Source organism: Antechinus flavipes, chromosome 5, assembly GCF_016432865.1.
Source record: "Antechinus flavipes isolate AdamAnt ecotype Samford, QLD, Australia chromosome 5, AdamAnt_v2, whole genome shotgun sequence".
NCBI lineage: Eukaryota > Metazoa > Chordata > Mammalia > Dasyuromorphia > Dasyuridae > Antechinus > Antechinus flavipes.
Window position 1 is genome coordinate 115,622,200 of NC_067402.1, and position 24,706 is coordinate 115,646,905.

At 40.3% G+C, this 24,706-nt stretch overlaps 1 pseudogene; it reads left to right on the top strand.

Annotated features, from left to right (window-relative positions):
• The first annotated feature begins 908 nt into the window (after positions 1–908).
• On the top strand, positions 909–16,585 carry LOC127538619 (inosine-5'-monophosphate dehydrogenase 2-like; annotated as a pseudogene).
• The last annotated feature ends 8,121 nt before the right edge of the window (positions 16,586–24,706 follow it).

Here is a 24,706-nt window from a genome sequence, read left to right on the forward strand (position 1 = left end):
AGAATCCCTGGGGGGCACACATTGACTTAGTTTTCAAATGTGGTATGTTAAAATGTGTTTTATTATATCTTTATCTGTTTTGTTAAATATTTTCCAATTACATTTTAATTTCGTTCAGACTGTGTTTTGATACCTCTGGTCTGGGGCAATAAGAAGTTAGGTGACTTGTTCATGGTCACACAGGCAGTATGTGACAGATGAATGACTTGCATCCAGGCCTTCCCGGCTTTAAAGCCAACTCTCTCTCTTTCTCCTTTACATTAGGAGAAATATTTTTCAGTATGTGATTTTGCTGCCAGAATTCATTCTAATCAAGGAGGAAATATTGAGAGCAAGCTGCTCAAAATAATGCACAATCTGGCAGGATGAGGAAGTCCAGAACCATGCCATCCCTGCCTCAAGGAGACCCACGGCCAAAGTATTTTAGTCACACTTTGCTGAACATTTGGCAGGGGGGGCACTGAAGCTTAAGCAGAAGGCTCCATGGAGTCAGTGTGGAGCTTTTTAAAATCATGCCTAGAATGCCACCAAGATCGATGCCGCAGGCTTCACTTTGTACATGGGGACATTTGGGTAAAATCCCCAGCTGCCTATTGACTTGTGCTTTTAGCTCAGGCAAGGATGGAAAAGACCTAGAAACCTAGGAGCAGTATGTGACTTGGCTTTGGTCCAGGGGAGACCAGAAGCAAAAAGCAATGTTCTGTTGTTGAAGTTCAGTGTCAGGAACTCCAGCCAGGGAAGAGCATGTTACAAAACTGTAGGAGCAGGAAAATTCAAGATAACAAACTGTTATTTACCCATTTTCTGACCATTCCTCCAGCTTTGGAGCTATCAAGAGAACAGCAATCACCAATTGGCCAATTGACCCTTTATTTGCCATGGACAGCCCCTTTTGTCTTTGGCTATTCATGGGCCCAGAGCTAGAGCTTCATGTCAGGACATCTGAAGACATTTATTCCTCTAAAGAAGATGAGGAGATTCCATATTCAGAAGTAGCAATGAGTCACCAAGGATATGCCCTGACTGTTCAGCCAGTGAGTTGCTTGACATAGGATTCTTAGAAAAAATAGATGATGTCACTCTTGTAACCTACTGGTGTTTGCTGTCACAGAGTGCTGAATTGTATTTATGGGTAACACTGCACATAGCTACAATTTATAGCAACAATAAATGTTTGACTGGTGGGAGAATACAGAACACATTTGGTAAATCTTCTTCCCTAGCCCTACTCATAAGGACCATTAGATATACAAGGGGATGTATATGGCACTCAAACAGAAGGGATAGATGCCAACATCCATGTAGACATGGAGAGAATTCTGCACACCCATGGGGCCTTTGAACCACATTGAAACACATGCCCTAACAAATGGGTGCTAGACAGAGAAGCAAAATGGAAGATTAAAACTTAAAGAAGGACCTTATAGTCCAAGGCTAGGGAGCTTTGACAAGAAAAAGAGGCAATGGATTTAAGATCTTCATGAAAGAGAAAAGAGATTTGGCTCTTCAACGGAAGAATCAATTGATTAATCAATTATTTATTAAGGACTTTCTATGTGTCTGGCCCTGTCGTAGGTCTTCCTCAACGTCACAGGTGAGTTCCCTTTGGGACCTCCATTTTGAGAATGGGTCCAGGAGAGTCATTCTTCATTCCCCTCCTGGCTTTGCTTCTAATTCTGTCTTTGCCATGACATCTAAATTGCCCTCTCCCCAGATACTTCATTCAGTATATGGGACCTTCCTACCTTGTAATATTTTCCCCCTTTCCTTGAGAGCTTAGCTTTTAATTGTTTAATTTTCTGGTTACACATGTATATTAAGTTTTAAAATACACATTTCTTTATGAATCATGGTAGGAGAGAAAAATCAGAATAAAAGGGGAAAACTATAGGCGGAAAAAAAACAGAAAAAAGAAGTGAACATACCATGTGTTGATTTACATTCAATCTCCATAGTTCTTTTTCTGGATGCAGATGGTGTTTTCTGTCCAAAGTTTATTGGGACTGCCTTGGATCACTGAACCGCTGAGAAGAACCAAGTCTTTCATAGTTGATCATCACACAATTTTGCTGTCACTGTGTACCTATAATGTCTTTTTACTAAGCAGCTTTTTTTCTCATTGGTAAGTTCCTTTTGGGGCTTCCATTTAGAGACAGCTGAGGTCAGCCAGGATTCATATTATTCTGGCTAAGTTTCTGATTCTAAGGACTTTATTACCAACTACCTCTTTCCCTTTTCCAGTTCACTTTTCTGTATTGTAAGCTCCTTGAGGGCAGGAATTGTCCTTCTTTCTTTCTTGTATTTGTAGTCCCAATTCTTACCACTGTGCTCACCACATCATTAGTGCTTATTAAATACTTTTTACCTACTTACCTACCTAGATACTGGATTTAAATACAAATAATGAAATAATCCTTACTCACAAGGAGATTACTCAGCTTCAATCAGATTTGAAGAGGCCAACTTTATGTCACATTACTGCCCTTCCTGTACTTTCCTTTGCAGCCCTTGCTGGCAGCCTTACTGTTCACCACAGAGCATCTTCTGTCTCAATGCCTTTGCAAAGTGCATAGTTTCCTTGCTATAGGAAATGTACTCCCTCCTCATTTTTGCAAAGTTTCCTTCAAAGTTTATCCTAAATGACACCTTAGGGGAATAATTGCCTAATCTCCACAGCTCCATAACTATCTTGTACATAACTTACATTTAACTACATATAGAATGTAACCTCCTTGAAGGTAAGGACTGGTTTGTTCTTGTCTTTTTATTTCCATAACCTAGTACAACAACACAAAAAATAGACACTTGATGAGTGCTTTATGGTTAGCTGAAAGACTGTGTGCCTATGGAGGGAGTCCCACTTCATCAAAAAGAACAAACCCCCAATTTTAGTGTTTGTATGTTCAGCACTAATGAGAATGAGTGTCTGCTTCTTTATCTCCTGAGAAGGGACCTTGGTTCCTCCCCTCAATAAGAATGCTCCTGACAGCGAGGAAGGAGGATTGCTGAGAAAGGGAGAGCATCATAGATGAGTTTCTGCTGACTGTACAAGGTGGGAGCCAAGCAGGAAAGACCCAAGCCCATGGGTTATTTCTAAGTCCCTAGTGATGCCAGTGCCTGATCGCAAGCCCGTTCTTCCCCAAGCAGGAAGCTGGCTGTTGCCTTGGTGTTAAGTCCCACAACCTGCCCCTCCATGCCTCCCCCACCTTGGGCTCCAAATAGGCCTGCAGCAATGATGGGGAGATGCTGATCTCGCCTGCCATCTGGTGGAAGGTACCAGGAACTATTAGTTTCATGCTCAAGAGGATTTCTGGGCTTCTCTCCAATTCTGAGACTAGCTAGGGAAGGTGGAAGAGGAGTAGGACCTTGGGGATTCCATTGTGGTTGTTCGGAGAAGATTGCACAGGCCAAAACCAAGGTTGCAGGAAAAAAGGGGCCAAGTCTGAGCTCATTTCATCCTTTCCCACCAAATCGCGTTATCTCATGCTTGAATACTGGGCTCTGTGCAAGCAAGGATTCATGCTAGAACCAGACATATACTATATTAGGATTGGAAGGGATTTTAGGGACCACCTAGTCCACTTCCCCTCTTTTTACACTTGAGGACACTGGGACTCATAGAGGTTCAGTAGTTTGCCTCCCTAATTGCCAACTAGTTAATGGCAGAACTTTCTAGCCAGCTGTTCTTACAACTCAATCAATAACCATTTAGTAAGTACCTACTATGAGCTAGGTGCTATGCTAGCCCTAGAGTACAGAAAGATTAAAAAAAAAAAAAAGGAGAAAGTCCCCTGCCCTCAAGAAGCTTACATTCTACTGGGAAAGCCAATGATAATTACAGTACCTGGTAGATGTGTTATGTTTGTGAAGTTTGCAAAGCATTTTGCAAATATTGTCTCAGTTTACCCTCAATACAACACTAATGGATAGATGCTGCATTATGATCTTTAGATGAAAGATGTGATGTAGCCAAGATTAAATGACTAGACCAGTTAGGAAGTATTTCAGGAAGAGATGAGGAGGGATAGTATTGCAGATATTGAGAAAAAGATCTGAATTGAGGTCTTTCTGACTCCAGTCCCGCAAACTAGCTACAGGTGAGGCCATTTCTATAATGGGGAAGGGGGAAAATAGTTGAAGAAAAGGGCAAAATCTTTTCTAGTTTGGTTAGGTGGCTCAGATTTCCAAATTGAAGGATCTGTTGCTGGAGTCTCTCAATTTCAAACTTTCTGGATTCTAATTCCAATGGAACAATGATGTTTCCATCCATCAGATGGGAAGCCTTCCATTGAGCACAGAAGTAGGAGAGAGGAAATGAAGCATCACCCAAGTATGATCCAGAATCTTCCTGTAAGAAGCAGTGCTGTACATGGTGAGTAAATTCCCAGCTATTAATCCTACTATGTAAATAGCTGAGATTTGGGCTGATGGGAACAGAGGACCATGAAGTGCTTTAAGGTAGAGGAAGAAGGTCTTATCCAGCAGATCTTTTCTAGCAGAAAAAAAGACTCAGGCAGAATTTCTTTGGGAAAAGGTAACATTTGTCTTCATTATCTCTTTCTGTTGTTGTTCAATCATTTTAGTCATGACTCTCCATGACCCCATTTGGGGTTTTCTTGGCAAAGATTCTGGAGTAGTTTGTCATTTCCTTCTCCAGCTCATTTTATAGGTAAGAAACTGAGGCAATAGGGTTAAGTTCCTTGCTTAGAATGATTCTAACTTCAGGTCTGGCATTCTATTTACTTCCCCCACTATCTCCTACTAACTGATAGGATGAATAAGACTCCAGCAAAAGACCCTGAGTGCTTGGTAGTTAGGAAAAAGCATTGACAGGGGAAGGTTTTTGTTGACTTTAAAGAAATTTAAAGTGAGCCTTATTTGTAGTGGGCCCTAAATGAATTCCCACAGCTACTTTCTGAGGCAAGCAGGGAAGGGCAATAGTTATCTTGTCTTTAAGGGAACCCTTTGGTTGCCATGGGTCCTTGTTGAATTCTTTGTCTAATTACTTGCATTAGAAAGATTATCATGACTTCACAGATACTGCATCCAATCAAAAAGCCAAATTATACCTTTTAACAGTAGAGGCTATTTTTCTCCTATAAAAGAACATACTGATTTCTTCATAAACTCCTTTTTGGGGACTTAGTCCATCAGTCAATGGCATAATCCTTGCTAATTCCTTTTCAGAACCAGCTCTCTTACTAAGCATCACAATGGCTACCTCATGAGAAACTTAAATTTTCTAATGTCTAAGGTCTAAGTTTCTAAGATCACCGTATGGCTTCTTTCCCCTTATTAATGGCAAGTTACCCTAGGGAATTTAGCCCAGCTCTTTCCCTTTGCTAACCACTAAACTCTTTTTTGGAACTTAGCACACGGCTAATGGTGTGATAAAATCTTTGCCTCTTGATTTGGAGATGGTCTTAATCTACAAATTCTTTTGAAACACTTTACAATACCATCCTGAAAGCCCAATATATATTTTGGGTTCAAACCCCATACCTCATCATTAATTTTCATTCAACCCCTTCTGATCTCCAGCTGCCCCTCTTCCCTGCCCTCACTGAAACACTCTTAATGTGAGAGTAAGACGTAGCCTTAATTCCAACCATCTTCCACCCCCAAATAATAAATGCTCCATAATTCTTCCCATTCCTATTTCAAAACTCCAGCCTCCTTAGCAGGGTATTAGGAGGAAAACATCTCTTAGATAGAACAGTAACTAGAATGAGGCAAGTAGAACTTTGACCCTGGTCTGGCCAGGTCTATATGGAGCCAAATTGTTGAATTGGCCATAGGATGGAAGGAACTTCTTAAGGTCCAGAATATCAGAGTATTGACAGAAGTTGGGAAGGTCCTGCTTCTTATAGATGTATGTCCTTGTGGTTTTAGCCCTCACTGTGTATAAAAAGGGTGTATAAACTATTATTTTATCTTTCTCCCCTCCTTTCACAGCCAAAATCCCAATTAAAGCCATCCATGTTCCTTGCCTTCACCTCTTCTCCCAGATCTCACTTCTCAATCCCTCATCAATCTGGCATCTGACCTCCCTATGCAATTGAAACTGCTCTCTCCAAGGTTACCAAGGATCTCTTAATTGCTAAGTCTAATAGTCTTCTCTCAATTCTTATTCTTTTTGACCTCTTTCTAGCTTTTGACCTGACTCTCTCCTGGTTTTCCTTCTGCCTGTCTCGTCACTCCTTCAAAGGAAGAAAATTTAGTTTAAAAAAAAAAAAAAACAACCTTTGAAAGAGGGGCCAGACAGGCAGAAGGAAAACAGAGAGCAGGGTCACTAAAGCTATGCCTGTAGAGGAGAAGAGACAGGAAGAGGGAGTTGTGGGTAGAAAAAAAGAAAAAGACAAAAATTAGACAAACTAATCAATCCATAGAAAAAGTGTGAAAATATATGAAATATTACATACCCCTGGATCTTCCATCTATGCAAGGCAGTGCAGGGGAAAGGACACCTTTTCAGTTCTCTTCTTTGGGGCTATGCTGGTTCTTGGTAATTTTGCAACATTCATTTTTGATTGCTCTTTCTATTTACATTACCAGAGTCATTGTTTATGCTATTTTCTTGGCTCTGCTTACTTCACTATACATCAGAGTGTGTAAATCTTTTCATGGAAAGCAAAGGATTCTAATGGAAAGAGATGAGGAGGGAGAGTATTGCAGATGTGGAAAGACAGCCTGCAAAGACACAAAGGGTGGAGATCGAAGGTCATGGAGAGGGAACAGTCAATAGGCCATTTTGCTTGGAATGTAAGAATACATGAGGGGGAGTAGTGGGAAATCAATCTAGAAACACAGGGTGCAACCAAGTGGGGAAAGGCTTTAAAAGCTAAACAGGGGAGTTTGTATTTTGTAGTGAGAGGGAATCGCAGAGTCTTCTTCAGCTTTAGGAACATGAATTTGCTGTATGGAAGATAGTTTTGAGACAGAAGTAGCTAGAAGCAGGGAGGCAATCTAAGACACTACTTAATTTGATAGTTCAGGTGAGAATATGAACTGGGTCAGTTTGCTTTAATGGAAAAAAAAAAGGAATGGAGAGATGTTGTAGAAAAATATAGCAGGTAAGATAGTCCAAGTAAGAATGTGAACTGGGTCAGTGTTTGCTTAAATGGAAAGAAATATAAGCTATTAAAGATGCTGTAGAAGAATATAGCAGGTAAAAATTACAGGGATGTAGCTTTCTGGCTTAAGAAAGAACTTTCTATCAATTAAATCAATTCAATGAGCTTTTTTTTCAAGCAAATCTTATGTGTCTGGCACTGTGCTAAGATGGGGATACAAATAAGAAAAAGAAAGACAGTCCTTATATTCAAGGAGCTTACCATCTAATTGGGGAAAGAACTGCAGATACAATATGGAGTGAGTTGGAAGTCCAGTTTCTAACCTCTATAAAGGAAAGCTTTTGTGGAGGAGTCTGGTACTCCACTTTCCAGTCCTCCATCAGAAGAGAAGCTGAGGGAGGTAATATCAAGACTAGAGTTAGCAGCTTGTTAGGTGATAAGATTAGAAGTGATGAGCTTATCCTGGCAGAGATATCTTTTTCTGAGGAGGTGAGACCCCAGTAGATTAGAGCTGCCTCAATAAATAGTGAGTTCCTTTTCACTGGATTTAGACTCGATGACCACTTGGGGAAGTTACACAAGGCTAAGCTAATGGTTGAAGAAGCGTTAGACATGATGCTTCCTATGTATTAGGAAAATTATTTTGTCGGTTTTGTGTATTGTTTATGGTTTTCCTTATAGAATCCCTCAGAAAACTATTCCAGACTAGATTCGTAGCTCATCACCACCCTCAGCCCCTATAATGTGTTTCCTTATACCAGTCAATAGAAGTTCAGATAAAAAGACCTTTAATCAAAAAGCGTAGCAAAAAAAAGGCACCTAGTGAAGATCAATCACATCACAGGTGATGTCTTGAGCATAAATTTGATTTAAGTGAGGCAGAATTGCAATGTCATCAAACTCATTTTCTTTTTCAGAATCATTGAAATCCAGTGGCAAGACAAAACTCAGGGTGACTGGCAATGGCTGGGGATGTAGTGGATGACCTTGGCATCTTCACTGACTGGACCAAGCTCTAAGCTCTCCATAGTCCCTGCTTCGGCCACCTTCGTGGTCATTGGAACAAATTGCCCATCTGCTCATTCTGCTGGAGGAAGTCTTCACATGCTTGAGGTGGACATCCCTCTCACTTGCCTTAAGTCTCCCATAGATTATCCTCCCTGTTTTACCAAGGTGTGGCCATTGCACATGCTAAAGCTTCTTGGAACCACAGATGGGCACCAAAGGTGGATGAGCAGCCCTGAAAAGAGCCCCTCACACCAGAGGGGCTAGCTCTCTCCAAATACCCCCCACCCTACTTTTCTGCGTACTACATGTAGTAGTATGTATCTACACTACCAATCAGGAAGAAATCATGGAATCATCAATCTACAGCTGGAAGAAGCTCAGAGGCATCTAGTCCAATCTCCTCATTTTAACAGATAAGGAAATTAAGGTCCAGGGGAGTTTAAATCATTTGCCTGAGGTTACCCAGTAGTAACAGAACTGGATTTGAACCTAGATTCTCTGATTCTCGAGCTAATATTTTCCCACTCTATGAAAATAGACACAGGGAACATGCATGGAGGGCCCATACAGACACAGTTTGTGTAGCCAGGAAACATGAATGAAGGAGACTTCCTAACCCCAGAAACATGCTTCTGGTGCTGCAGAACTGTCCACATCCTCTGGGGATGTCATCTCACTGCTTTCTTACCGGGGCCTTGAATTGGATATTATATCTCTTTACTCAGTACACTAATTCTGCTGGGATTCACATCTCTCCTCTCTATCATGTCACAGCTTCTCTTGTGGTTGCTGAAGTGCTTCCTCCAACCATCTGCTAGACTTCAGCTCTTTAGCCTCTTCAGGGCCATTTGCTGTTCTGTGGTACCATACATTGGGATGCAGTGGCTAGAAAGACTCTCCCTGAGGAGGTGAGGCTGATGTTTTTTAGTGAATAGCCTAGGGCTATGGGCCCCACACTTCCCCACCACTCAGGCAACCAACAAAAGCTAGAATGCTTTAGGCTAAAATTAAGTCTATTCTTTTGACTGATTTTTCTCCCAGATAATTACCTGACTTGAAGTCTGAAAATTCCTTTTAACTTTTGTTAAATCCCTGATGGACACTCTACTTAGAAACTTTTTGCAGACTGTGCCAGTAAAACCTCATTGGAAATAAATGAAGGTTAGTCCAAATAGTCTCCTCTTCATTCTCATGATACACTCTGATTGGACATGCAAATGAAACTAGAGAAAAAAGGCAAAGTCTAGGTAAATTATAAAGGGTTTTCAACATCCACACTATTTGCTTATTCTTTCTTTTATTTTGCATATTTATATTCTGGCTAATGGAAAAGTCCTGGTCTGCCTGCTGTCCAGGTCAGATTCTTCAGTTCTCTTTTCTTTTCCATTCCCCCCCCCCCCCCACCATTAAAGAAAAGGGTTTTATTATGCCTTTTGTTTTGTATCGAAATCATTTCCAAAAACATCTTCCCCACAACTTACTCAAAGAAGTTTCACTTGTAACAAAGAAAATAAATGAATTAAAATTGTCATTAATCATGGGATCAGTTTAGAGCTGGAAGAGACTTCAGTGACATGACTGAATGTCTGACTCTTTGACTTATGACTGAATGAATGAGCATTTATTAAGTACTTACTGTGTGCTAAGCACTGTGCTTGGAATACAAATATAAAAGCAACGACACAATTTTTGCTTTCAAGAAGTTTACATTCTATTAGGAGAAAGAGGGATAGTCTACCTCTCAGATCTGTGGAGAAGGAAGGAATTTATGGCCAAAGAAGAACTAGAGAACATTATGAAATACAGAATGGATCATTTTGATTATATTAAATTTAAAAGTTTTGTACAAACAAAACCAATGCGACAAGATTAGAAGGGAAGCAGAAAACTGAGGAAAAAAATTTATATCCAAGGATTCTGATAATAATCTCATTTCTAAAATATATAGAAAATTGACTCAAATTTATAAGAACACAAGTCATTGTCCAATTGATAAATGGTCAAACGATATGAACAATTTTTAGATGAGAAAATTAAAACCATTTCTAATCATATGACAAAATGCTCTAAATCACTGTTGATCAGAGAAATGAAAATTAAGACAACTCTGGGGTGCCACTATACACCTTTCAGATTGGCTAAGATGACAGGAAAAGATAAAGATAAATGTTGGAGGGTATGGGAAAACAGACGCTAATACATTGTTGGTGGAGTTTGATCCAGCCATTCTGGAGAGCAATTTGGAACGATGCCTAAAGACCATCAAACCATGCCTACTATATCTCAAAGAGATCCTCAAAAAGGGAAAAGGACTCACATGTGTGAGAATGTTTGTAGCAGCCCTTTTTTGTAGTGGCAAGGAATTGGAAACTGAATGGATGCCCATCAATTGGAGAATGGCTGGGTAAATTGTGGTATATGAATGTTATGGAATATTATTGTTCTGTAAGAAATGACCAGCAGGATGATTTCAGAGGCACCTGAAGAGACTTACATGAACTGATGCTGAGTGAAATGAGCAGGATCAGGAGATCATCATACATGGCAAAAACAAGACTATATGATGATCAATTCTGATAGAAGTGGGTCTTTTTGATAGCGAGGTGATGCTGCTCAATTCCAATAGATTTGTGATGAAGAGAACCATCTGCTTTCAGAAAGAGGACTATAGGACTGAGTATGGATCATAACATAGTATTTTCACTTTTTTATTGTTCTTTGCTTGCTTTTTTTCTTTTTTGTCTTTTTTCCTTTTTGATCTGATTTTTGTTGTGAGCATGATAATTGTGCAAATATGTATAGAAGAATTGCACATATTTAACATATATTGGATTACTTGCTGTCTAGGAAAGGGGGTGGGGGAAAGGTAGGGAGAAAAAATTGAAACACAAGGTTTTACAAGGGTGAATGTTGAAAATTATCTTTGCATATATTTTGAAAAGAAAAGGCTATTTTAAAAAAGCTTACATTAAACTTTTATTTACTTTTATGCATATCTTTAAAAAATGTATTTCATTTACAACAGATTGTATGGTTTTGTTTTCTTATCCATTCTCATCATTCTTTTATTTTATTTTGTTAGATTGTTTAAACCACTTATATTTAAAATTTGAGAATTAGGTTTATGCCAGTTCTCCTTGTTTAGTGATGAAGAGAGCCATCTACACCCAGAGAGTGGACCGTGGGAACTGAGTGTGGACCACAACATGGCATTCTCATTCTTTCTGTTGTTGTTTGCTTGCATTTTGTTATCTTTCTCAGTTTTTTTTTTCCTTCTTGATCCGATTTTTTCTTGTGCAGCAAGATAACTGTATAAATATGTATACATATATTGAATTTAACATACATTTTAACATACTTAACAAGTATTGGACTGCTTGCCAGCTAGGAGAGGGTAGAGAGGAAGGGATAATTTAGAATAGAAGGTTTTGCAAGGGTTAATGTTGAAAAATTACCCATGCATATGTTTTGTAAATAAAAAGCTTTAATTAAAAAAAGAGAATTAGATTTATCTTTTCCTCCATCAGTCTCTAATATTATTTTTTCCAAGTTATGATTTCTCCCCTCTTTTGCTGTAAACACAGTACTATGTTTCTTCAGTTACTTTATCTTATTTTTTAAGGTAGTTTATCCTCTTACTCTTGATATTCTGGTATAATTTGTTATCCTTTTCTCTTTAGAATTTTGCTTATTAGTTCCTTTTTATCTCCTGCTTTTATCTGGTTATATAGATTTTTCCTCTCTTTTTTCTCTCTAAATTAGTGAAATAGATTCTCCTCTCTTTTACTTCCATTCAACTACTTCTATTCATTAGTTGTTTGTTTGTTTGTTAATTTCATTTTTGTATCCCTTTCAAAAAAGGATTTTCTTCACTCTTTTAATTACCTGGCTTTTCTCTCTGTTTACTGTAGATTCTCATTCTCTGATTCATGATCCATATAATTATCTGGTCTCGTTTATTTGTATTCCTCATACAAGCTTTCAAGGTATCTATTCTAGACTTTCCTCTCTAGACAGGTTCTGCCCTCGTCTAGTAGCAATTGTCCCAGGGATTCCCTTTTCCATTGTGCTTGATTTCAGATATTCAGAGTATACTTCACTGTGTTAGGGTCCTTCCCTCACTACACCCCAGACTATATAGTTTACCACTGATCTATACCCATCCCTATTTATTCCCCTTTCCATCCTCTCCTTCCACCATTTTCCTCAAAATCTCCTTCTTGTGTCCATGCTCTCCTACTCCCCCAGGTGCTAATTGTTCCGGGAATTCAAACTCCTGGACAGCCAAGATAGAAACAGATTTTTTCAACCATTTTTTTTCCCACTTTAATTTCCAGACCACACCGAGTGCAAGATCCCCATCTTCCTTCACAGACCATATCTCTTCTTCCAAAGGAGCACTTGCCTGTAGAACCCATTCCCACTGCGAATCTTGGGGTTTTCTTTCCCCTATACTTTTTAATTCTTCACCTTTCCTCTTTACTTACTCCCCTGTCTCTTCTCTTTCTGAGACCACAAAACTCACCTTTCTCTCATTGTTTGTCCTTGAATTATCCCTGGCACTTCACACATTTCTCTTTATATACCCAGCAATATAATGTAGTTAGTCCCAAGGAGACATTTATCACCTGTAAACTGGCTATTGTCTGTCAGGTTCTATCCACAATGTTCATGTCCACCTCTTCACTCTACCAGACTTAAACCCTCACCTTTGTCTCTTTGTGTATATTTTTTTAAAGTTCCTCATTGGTTTCTTTGTTATCATTCTGTTGTTGTTTCTGTCCTTGGCTGCTGAATTTATTCAATCCTCCTACATTTCAGTTGTTTGCAGTATTCAAGAAACAAATAATCTCTTCAGTTCTGTTTTTCTTTCTAAAAATGTTTCAAATTCTTCTTTATTCTATCTTTTTTCTTGTAGGTTAAGTTTTGATTTGTAGGTGACTCTGGGATGCATTCTGAGTTCCATAGTTCTTTGGAACACATTTTTCCATTCCTTCTTATGTTTTCTACCGGGTGCAGAACAGTCTTGGGTTATTCGGCTTTACATTCCTTTGTTTTTGAAGGTCTTTCTCTTGAAAGCTTGGAGAACTTGTTTCTGAATAGAATTGCTAATTTTAACCATTATGTATCTTGGAGTTTGCAGCCTAGGGCTTTTTCCTTAATCTGTGAGTTCTTTCTATTGGAATTTCACTTTCCATGTTCAGAAATTCTGGTCAGTTTTTTTCCTATTATTTCCTGCTCTATGGTGTTAAGGTTTTTTTATCCTGTCTTATTCTCCTGGGAAACCTATAACACTAAATTTATTTCTTGTGAATACTGTCTTGGAGATTAGTATGTTTTGCTAGTATAGCGAGCATATTTTCTTTTATGGTTGTAACAAATTTCTTCTAGATTGTCCTTCACTTTTGTATATTTGCATTTCCAATCTAATGTTCCCTTTTTTGTTTCTAGGGTAAGGGTTTTTTGTTTTTGCTATTCTGTCCCTTATTTTTACTGTACAGGCCACAAATTCTGCTCTCACAATTTTAACAATTAACTTTCTTTATATTCTTTTTAAAAAATAACTGACTGTTGATCTTTAAAGTTTAAATTTATTTTTTTTTAATTAACAAGTCTATTTTCTTTTTTCCTCATCTTTTTCCTCCATCAAAATAAAAAAAAAAGAAAAAGAAAACTCTTATAACAAATATGCAGTGAAGAAATTTGTTTTGCTTGTTGACATTTGTTACTGGAAGGTTACATTTCAACAGGGAGAGATGACACATGGAGGAAGAATTGGCCTGGGAAGGGCATTAAAGGTGATAAGTAGGGCCATGGAGGGATATATTGACTCAGCTTTTCAGGAAATGAGAACTGAATTTGATTATGGTTCCAGAAATGGAAAAACTGTGTTTTGGGGGTTCAAAGACAGTCACATATCAGCTAGTGAGAAATAGGGTGAATAGAGTAAGGCCTAGAGGGAGACTGGCTCAGTGTCATACAGATAGCAATTATCAGGAATGAGCCAGAGTCAGCTCAAACCAACCGGGGTTGATTAATAAAAGTTCAGTGGGAGCTTTATATTTCTGAAAAGAAAATGCTACAAATCAGGCGCTGATTTCTTGTTTTGTTGATTATCTATACTTGAGAAAATGATGGAAAAAATGTTAATAATGCAGATTAAGTTGTCAAATGTTCTTTTTTTTCTTTTTCCAGAGAGCTGATTGATAAATGTTTACCAACATATTCTGGAAAGCAGTGTGCTTTGGCATTGAATTTAGCCTCTCTGATTCCAAGTCCAGAACTCTCTTCCCTTCACTCTGATTTTGTATATTTATAGTTGATTATGTCTCTGGCAGTTTTCTGGTCTCTTAAATAGGAAGGTCAGATGGAAGACCTCAAACGTTTCTCCTGATTCTAAATGTATAAGCCTCTGTTTTTATGATTATGTTCCTCTTACATCCGAATGCATTTATCTGCTTTTGTCTTTTCTAGGATTGTTTTTTTCTGATTCCTTTACAATTCCCCGACCATAAAATTCTCTAGATGATGAATTCCTCAGTAAATCACATGCTTTTGATCTGGAAGAGACCTTAGAGATCATTTAGTCTTATCCTTTCTCCTTTTCCCCATCCTTCATCATAAAGAGGCCTAGTGGGAGTAAACAGGATTTATCCAAGGTCACATACAAATTTGGGAAGGGGCCTTAGAGATCATAAAATCCAACCCCTAAATTTTCTAGCTGACGAAACTGAGTTCCAGGTCATACAGGGTTAAAAGTAAAACTGGTGGGGGAGGGAGTTTCAATCTGGGTATCCTACCTCCAAAATCACTTTTTGAAAGGAATTACTTTTAGTGCACAAGACTTATTAAGATATATAGCCCATCGAAATTGATAGCAATAATAACTCACATTTATATGTCTCTGATGTAACCTGTCATCAATTTAATTCTGAAAGTTAAAAAAGACATCTTATTGAGGTACAAAGCCATGGGTCAGGTTTATATTGGCACCTCTGAGACTTCTGTGCCTTTGCAGGAAAAATACCATTCCCCAGGTGGCTCACTAGCCCATCCCATTAGTCCCTCCCTGGTCATGTCTAGTCCTGTCCCTCCAACATGGCAGACAATCTCATCTCTGACAGTACTGCAGTGACAATGGACTCATATACAATGACTTCCTCATCTCCCTGGGTTATATAAACTTTACAGCAGAGCAAGTAAACCTAACCTCAGTATTTACCACGAAGATAACTCCAAAGACTCTACTTATTTCATCCCTAATGGACATAGTCACTGAGGCTAGGATGGTGCTCACAGAAGATTGTGATATTGTCTCAAAATTTTAGGCTAATGAAGCACAAAATGAAGAAACAAGAGCATGACTTGGTCACTGACCCTGTGGTCCTGAGCCCTCAAAGATCAAGTCAGAGGTATGTTTGAAGCCAAGGCAAGACATGGCTTCTAGAATCCCAAACGCAGACTGTGCTAAGATGGGCAGCTGCCCAGTTCCATCATCTCCTCTCAGCACATTCACTTTGTCAAGAAGGAAGAATGTGACTGGTTCCTGGGAGAGATCATGACCACCCAGGAGGATCTTGGGGTAGCTCCTGGAGGAATAACACTAAAGAAAGCCATTGAAACTCTACAGAGAAGCAAGAAAGGGAAGCTGCCCATTGTGAAGGGAGATAAAGAGCTGGTGGTTATTATTGCCTGCAGAGACCTGAAAAAGGTGGGATGATCCCATTAGCATCCAAGAACATCAATGAGTAGCTATTGTCCAGGGCACCCCCTGGTACCAGGAAGATGACAAGTGTTACTTTCTGGCTCAGGCCAGTGTTGATGCTGGACTCTTCTCAATGAAACTCCATTTTCTAAATTAACATGATCAAGTAAATCAAGGATGAATACAACAACCTCCAGGTTATTGGTGGCAATGTGGTGACAGCTGCACAGGCAAAAAAAAAACCCCAAACCTCCTTGATCCCTGAGTGGACACTCTAGGGGTTATCATGGGAAATAGCTCCATCTGCATTATACAGGAGGTGCTGGCATGTGGTTGGCTCCAGGTGACAGCTGTATACAAAGTGGAAGGACATACTGGAGCACTTTGGTGTCCCAGTCATTGCTGATGGCCACATCCATCATTTGGCCACATTGCCATTGAGGATGGGCTCTCTGCTGACATCACAGAGTCCATAGGAGAATATTTCTTTTTCTCTCAGATCTGCCTAAACAAATACTGGGGAATGGGCTCCCTCAATAGCATGGACAAAAATGTTCACAACCAGAACAGACACTTTAGTGAAGCACTCAAAATCAAAGTGGTTCAAGGGGTATCCAACCATGCAGGACAAAGGGTCCATCCACAAATTTGTTCTCTACTTGATAGCTGGCATCTAGCACTCCTGCCAAGACATTGGTGCCATGATGTTCTCAGAGCCATGATGTCCTTAGGGGAGCTGAAATTTGAGAAGAGGATGTCATCTGAATGGGTGAAAGGCAGTGTTCATGGATTCCATTAGGATGAGAAACTGCTCTTTTAAGAAGTGGCTTTTACTGCATCTCACCTCTCCCTTTCCTGGTTTTTCAATAAAAAACTGGATATATGTATAAATATATATTTTAAAGACACCTCATTCTTTCATGGAGACTGATCTGAAGTAGGGGGAGGGAAGTCTAGAGTAGCCTTTTGTAAATATCATTCTTTAGGCAGAAAAGAGCTTTCTTTATTCAGATGATTTTGGGGTTTGCTATAGCACCATTTGTAAATAAACCTGGAGTTTGATAGCTGTAATGTAGGACAATGGAAAGAGCACCAGATTTGGAGATGAGACCCCAGGATCCTGTCTCTGTCAAGGTCACCTGTGAGTGAATCACTTAATCTGTATGAGCCTGATTTTTCTCACCTGTAAAATGAGGAAAAAGGAAGGAAGGAGTTCAACTAGATGATTTAAGGCTATTTTGACTCCCGACCTCATTCAAACACCAGGATGCTTACTTTGGTGCCAGAGAAAGGGCATCACGAAAACTCCTTTGCTCATGTGTTGGAGGAGTGGGAATTAGAGAAAAGGGAGGGGGAGAGAAGCCAGAGGCAGGAAGAAGCTGCTTGCCAAAAAAAAAAAAAAAAAAAAAAAGGCTGCTGGCTCATAGGCGCTGCTGCCTGTGTCCTGGCTGGGATGCTGAGGGGGTTATTCCCGCCTGGCCCTATTGTGAAAGGGAGGTGCTGGGCTGTGGAGAGAGGGCCCTGGGAGAAGGTGGAGAGGTAGCAGTAGATGGTCACAGACCTAGTGCCCCAGCTGCTTCTGACATCTGTGCCTCATCTGTTCTGAGCTTTCTCATCTGCACCAGTGTGGGCGAATCTCTGCTGAGCAACTCAGTGGAAGGCCCAGGAGGCAGCTGGGATAACCACCCCTCCTCCCTGGGGAGCCTGAAACAGAATACAAAAAAGACCGGAAATGGCTTTCTCTAAACCCGAGTATTTGGGGCTTTGTGGGGAGGTTAAAGGAAAAGGAGGTGAGAGGAAAAGGGGGAAGGAATAGAAAAATGGAGGTGGGAGAAAGGAAAGGATAGAGGGAAAAGGAGAGGAGGGGAAAAGAGGAGAGAAATAAAGGAAAGAATAGAGGGAAAGGGAGAGAAAGGAGAGAGAGGGAGGGAGGCATGAAAGTATGAAAGGGAGAAAGAAGAGGAAAGGATAGAGAGAAAGGAAGAGGAAAGAGATGGAGGGGAGAGGATAGAGAGAAAGTAAAGGAGAGATAAGAAAGAAGGAGTGGAACAATAGGGGGAAAGAAGGGATATAGAGAGGAATTAGAAGTAGGGAGGGATAAAAAGAAGAGAGGAAGGATTAAGAGAGGGATTAAGGGAAAAAAGAAGGAAGAAAAACCAAGAGAGAGAAAGAAATAGAGGGAAAAGAGATATAGCAAAATGGAGTAAACTCTTGAATAGGAATTGTTTCATTCTTTTTATCTACATCCCCAGTCCCTGATATACAGGAGGCTATTGATAAATACTAGTTATTTGATTGATAGTGGATTGTACTTGTAGAATCAAAGATTTAAAGCTGGGAAAGATCCTGAGAGGTCCAACCTAAGAGGTTGGACAGGAAAGTCCAACTCCTTCACATCAGAATAAGAAACTGAGACACAGGATCACACAGCCAATAAGTTATCTGAATTGAAATTTGAACTGAGGGCTTCCGGACACCATGCTGAGGGGGCTAAAATGGGAGGGTAGATGAGAAGGCTCAAAGCTTTAAAGGGCTTCTGTTTCCCCTTTCTCTGGCTAAGTGTACCCTCTTCCTTGTATGGAAAAGTAAAGTGACCTCCAGAGGCCTCAACCAGGGCCAGGATGAAACAAGGATCTTCAGATACAGTCCCCCCCGCCCCCACTCCCACTCTAGTTAACTGCCTCTCTCCACTACCAGTGCTTTATCCATCCTAATTTGCTCCAGCAATACAAAGCTAGGACCAATCGGCTTCCTTCTTTTCTCTTCAGTTCTCTCCCTGCCCCTTCTCTGCTCCCCTCTTAAAGGCAGCCCTCAGCTAGCTCCCCTGCTTCTCAGTCAGGACTCTTGGGTCCTTTTCCAGCCTATTTTGGTTCCTCCTCCTCCCCTCCGGGTCTCTCTAGGATAAGGCAGGATGAGGCCCAGTACTGGCAGGCTTAATTAACTAAAAGCCGTTTTGTAGCCCTGGGGTGATAGGGACTATAAAACTGCAAAGTCTGATTAAAAATAATAATGAGAAAACCTATTCCCTGAGTACTTATTGAGGGTTAATTAATTAATCAGCCTTCTTGCAGCTCCTAGAGGTGGGTTAGGGTTATCTCACTCCCCTGGAGTAGTGGTAAGAGTAGGGGTACTTCAGGGGAGGGGGATCTTCCTGGGTTCCTCTCCTTGGACATTTTTGTTGTTGCTGGCTCACCAATGAAACAGCCCCTGAGAAGGACTGAAGCCTCAAGGGCAAGGGCTGGCCTCGGAACCCACAAGACTAGCAAAATTCAAGCCTTCTCTCTGCCTCATGCTGGTGATGGGCACCCCATTTAATCTCAATGCCATAGGACACTCTCCAAAATACCTTGTTTGTAGCCTGGACCCCCTTGGGCAATCTGGTGCAGGCTGGTTTGAAATAACTGAAAGAAATACTCATTTCCAAGATTAGTGAAAATAAAGATGTCATTCTTTTCCCATCTGAGTTCATAGACTATTCAAAAATCTATCCTCGTGAAGAACTCTGCTCTAAGACTATAAATTGCAGAGAAGGTGTCGACCATCATCAGTGGAGGGAATTTCCTCATCCCAGAGCTGGAAATCAAGAATTTCAATTTTATAGCAATGGAACGAAAGGTATTGAACCTTTTACCAGTAGAGACTTGGGATCTAAAAGGCAAAAGACTTGGATTTTAGTCCAATGTGATATTGTATGTAAAGTACTTTATAATCCTTAAAGCACTATAAAAAAATCTGCTATTGTTATTATTTGAACTCTACCAGTAAACAGTACCAGTAACTGTACAATCTACAGTACTACTGTAATCCTCAAGGAGTTATCCATCTTTGGGGTCTCAGTTTTCTCATCTGTAAATTGGGTGAATTAGACCAAAGTGTCTCTAAAATCCCTTCTGGTTCTGATCTTCTATTGTCTAGAGTGGTGGGGTCTGTCTTCAGTCTGAGTCGGTCATTCCCATAAACCAGAAGGTACCAAGAAGATTTCACATACCTCTGCTGGGGCATCTTCCTCTCTGCTGGGGAATGGTAACTTGAAAGTCTTGAGATGAGGAAGATGCCCAGGCAGAATGTCTGTATCAGACTCTCCTTGTTGGGAATCGCCATTGATCCATGCCTCCTGTCTTCCAATCAATGAGTTAGTCACTTCAAGAAGAACTTGGAGGATCCTGACATCAACAAGACACCAGTTATTTGCAACCTGAGATCCCCACATGGGTCTGAGTCAATGTCTTGTGCCTTGGGGAATAGTGATGACTGAATCTTCATCATGAACCTTTGACAGGCTGATGTAATCAATAAACCAGTATTCAGAATATTTTTTAATTCATAAAATATACAGAATTATAAAGACAAATAATTGTGTAGAAATATAGTTATCAAAATTTTGTCAAAGGCCAAATTCATGATATAAAAAATGTTTAAGAATCTGCTGGTCTAGAAGAAGGTGTGGACATAGAGCTATATGCTAAGAATTTTGTATTGTGAATTTTGTATTACCTTTATTGAGTTTTTATGTGGTGGGATTCATTTCTTCTCTCCCTTCCCCCATGCTGGATGATCCCCACACATGTTCTATAGGGTGGTTTGCACAGGTCCCAGTCCTGCAAAAATTAGAATACTATTTGTGGTATTCAAACATGCTTGCTCATTTCTGTGGGGAGCTGACTCCGTTATGCCACGGCCATACATCTAAGGTTCCGTGAAAAATAGCAAGTTCAGGGAGGAAAAGGGCCCGGTTGATAGGTGGAGGCTCAGAACTAATTTGATCTTGGTAAATCCATATCCACTAGATGGTTCAGTCATTCAGAGAGAGGAGGGACTAGGAAAGAGAAGGTCATTCTAGGAATCATAGTTTATCACTTCTGCATTCCCACTTAGAGCAAATAACCAGCAGGCTAAGCAAAGAGCTTACCCAGCTTCTGAATCTTGCTGTTCAGTAGGATTAGGTCCTTGCTAGTAATGGCAACTGGCCATCAATCCAGGATTCCTGGAACACTCACTCCTATCTATAAAAATATAATACACAATGAACTCTGGGGGCAAAAGCTATTCTAATTTGGAGGAGTCCCCAGATTGTTAAAGTGCCCAGTCCTAGCCGCTGGAGAAATTCAAGGTGATAAAAACATTAACCATCTTTCCTTATAGATTTGCAAAATGCTTCACTTAGGACAACTGTATGGGATAGAGACTATGAGTATTATCCCCATTTTACAGATGAGGAAATAGTAGCTCAGAGAGATAAAGTGATGTCCCCACTGTGACATAGCCAAGAAGCTTCTCTGCTGGGATAGAGGCAGGAGGCCTATGGCTCCAAATTCAGCTCTTTCTACCATACAGCCTCTCAAGGATGCTGTTCTAGCTGATGGTGGGTGTGAACTCTATTACTTCCGATCACAGGTAAAGAATCCTTTCCTTTCAATTCAAGGCTAGGTATTCAAGACTGGGGCCACAAATCCTGATAAGAAACTGGAGTCTTGCTGGGACCTGAGATGTCGACCATCAGGAGGTCTGGAGCTTAATGAATTCTTTAAAAACCCGGATAAGGAAACTTCAATAAAACTCTACTTGTAAACTCAGGTCTCCCTCCTTCCAGTCTCTCCTCTGCTAGGAGACAAGATGCCCAGAGTATTCAGTTCAAGCAACAGAACATCTAAATCCCCAGGGTTTGGGATCTCTGCCCCTGCATGTGTTTAATCTTATTCTAAGAGTGGACAAGAAAGGCCAGTTTAAGTGATAGGCTGCTAATGAAACATGTTAATTACATCCGCAGCCCATTCTTCTCTGTAGCATTGGACTGAGGCACAATAATTTGGCCTGAGAGATGAGCACCGGAAAGTTGCCAGTTTAATTTAATTTATTTCAATTTAATTTTAATTTAATCTATTCCACATTTGCTCCTTGGGCGCTATTTTTTTCCCTCCTGAGGTTGTTAAGTTGTCGTAGCTCCTTATCTCGCTTTGTGAAGAAAGAGAAGATGGAAAATGTGCTGGGAGGCCAGGGAGGCCCTGGCGGGCAGCCTCAGCCATCCATCATACCACCCACACACTCCCCGTGCTCAGGCCTGCTCATCGGGGTCAGGCTGCTGCCTTGTTTCTCTCAGAGAGCTGGGGGCTGCTAGCCTAAAGCTGATTCTGCAGAGAAAATCCATCACTGCTTCCTTCCTACCCCAAACCCTCCTCGAGAGAGCTCTGAGACAGAATCTACACGGGTCTTAATCATTCCTCCTGATTCGCCCCAAGCTTTCTCGGAAACCTGGAGTTTCCATCAGGAACCTCATAGCCACTGCCCCCATGGGGTGGTGGGACTGCGTCAGCGACTGTCCCTCACGGCAGAGGGGTCTCAGGCTTAAGGGTTCTTATTGAACCCTTAGTGAAATATTGAGGACCAGGTGGGGAAAGGAGTGAGGTGATTTTTAAGCACATGGGAATGGGAAGGAATCTTGGACATAAGTCTGGGAAAGATCTGAGAGATTCCCCTTCACTTTACAGATGAGAAAGATGAGGTTCAGAGAGGGGGAATTTTTTTTTTTATGCTAATAGCCAGTGAAAAGGCCAGGATTGGAATCCTGACTTATTGCAGTGATCTTTTCACTACATTAGAAGGGGCACATATAGAAGAGTATATATACAGACTTAAGATTAGAGTCTAATAATCTTACCAAGTATGTTTCTACATGTAATCAACAATATCCTTGTGTTCCTAAGCAGAGAAGTAGTCTGACTTGGTTCCCTCACTTTTCCTTTTCATCTCTTCCCTTCTGCCATCTTTCCTTGCTTCTCTTCTTTATATCTCCAGCTCCCCATTGCTCTTGGGCTCTGGCCTTGGCTCACCCTATGTCTTGCCTTTCTCTTATTTTGTCAGAATACTGGAGTACCCAGAATGCTAGATTTGGAGTCAAGAAGGCTTTAGTTTAAACCCTGTCTCCAATATTATCTAGACTGAGTAATCATGGGGAAATCACAGTCTTTGGATTCAGTTCTTTCTTCTGTAAAATGAGAGAATTGGACTGAATGACCTCTAAATAGCTCTGTGAGACCTGTCAGATTGGCTAAGATGACAGGAAAAGAAAATGACGAACGCTGGAGGGGATGCGGAAAAACTGGGTCACTGATACATCGTTGGTAGAATTGTGAACAGATCCAACCATTCTGGAGAGCAATCTGGAATTATGCTCAAAAAGTTATCAAACTGTGCTTACCCTTTGATCCAGCAGTGTTTCTACTGGGCTTATACCCCAAAGAGATACTAAAGAAGGGAAAGGGACCTGTATGTGCCAAAATGTTTGTGGCAGCCCTGTTTGTAGTGGTTAGAAACAGGAAATTGAATGGATGTCCATCAATTGAAGAATGGCTGGGTAAATTGTGGTATATGAATGTTATGGAATGTTGTTCTGTAAGAAATGACCAACAGGATAAATACAGAGAGACTTGGGGAGACTTACATGAACTGATGCTAAGTGAAATGAGCAGAACCGGGAGATCATTATACAGTTCAACAACAATACTATATGATAATCAATTCTGATGGAAGTGGATATCTTTGGGCAATGAGAAGATTCAATTCAGTTCCAATTGATCAATGATGGACAGAATCAGCTACACCCAGAGAAAGAACACTGGGAAATGAATGTGGACTGCTTGCATTTTTGTTTTTCTTCCCAGGTTATTTTTACCTTTCTGAATCTGATTTTTCTTGTGCATCAAGAGAATTGTATAAATATGTCCATATATATTGTATTTAAGATATACTTTAACATGTTTAAAATGTATGAGACTGCCTGATATCTAGGGGTGGGGGTGGAGGGAAGGAGGGAAAGGAAAAAAAAAAGTTGGAACAGAAGTGATTGCAAGGGACAATGTTGAAAAATTACCTATACACATGTTCTGTCAATTAAAAAGCTACAATAAAAAACAAGTAATGAGAGATTGTGAATATTGAAAAGAAATAGCTCTGTGAGGATGGTAAGACATTTAATTATTCTCAACTAATAGTTAAAGAGATAAATTTGGTCAGAGTAGTTAACTAACTTGCCTTTGGCCATGTAGTAACTAAATAGATGATGGAACAAAAACTGAAAATCAGATCTCTTTACTTCTGATTGCTTCCTCTCCCAACTTCATGCCCTCCTTAAAGCCTCTCAAATGGGAAAAATATCTCTACTTGGATGACCCATCAACAGCTCAAAGTCAACTAATTTAAAACTGAATTCACTATCTCCCCTAAAACTGTTTTTCCTCTAAACTTGTTTTTGACTGTTTCTGTTTCTCTTTCTGTCTCTTTGACTTTTCCTAGGTGTTTCTATCTCTATGTCTCTGTCTTGCTCTGTTTCTCATCCCCACATCTAATCAGTTGCCAAATCCTATATATCTTGAAGCTACTTCTTCTTTCCTATTATTACTACCATCACTCAAGGTTTGGGTCTTATCCTTCTCAGCCAAACCACTCTAACTGTATCTTATATGGACTCCTTTTCTCTAGCCTCTTCCTTCCATAGCCATATGGTAGAATGCCAAAATATTTCAAATATCCAATATTCCGAAGGCACAGATCTAGTTATCTTACTCTACTCAAACGACTTCAGCAATTCCCGATTGCACATGAGATATAATGCAAATTTCTTAGCCTAGTGTCTATGACTCTCCAAAATCCAGTTCTGAACTTCATTGCCAGCCTGATTACACATTATTCTCCTCGATTCACTCTACGTTCCAGCCTGACTGGGCTGCTTGCTGTCCTCAGCTCTGACTCTGCCATCTGCGGTAGGCAGAATGCCCCATGCTTCTGTATCAGGATATATAATGTTTTTTCCTTTTCATCATCCAATTTTGAAATTACTCTTTAATAAGCAGGTGTCAAAGACAAGCTTGGAGAAAAGAGAGGGGCATAATGTGGGCCAACTTTGGGGGGAGGACAGATGGCTGCA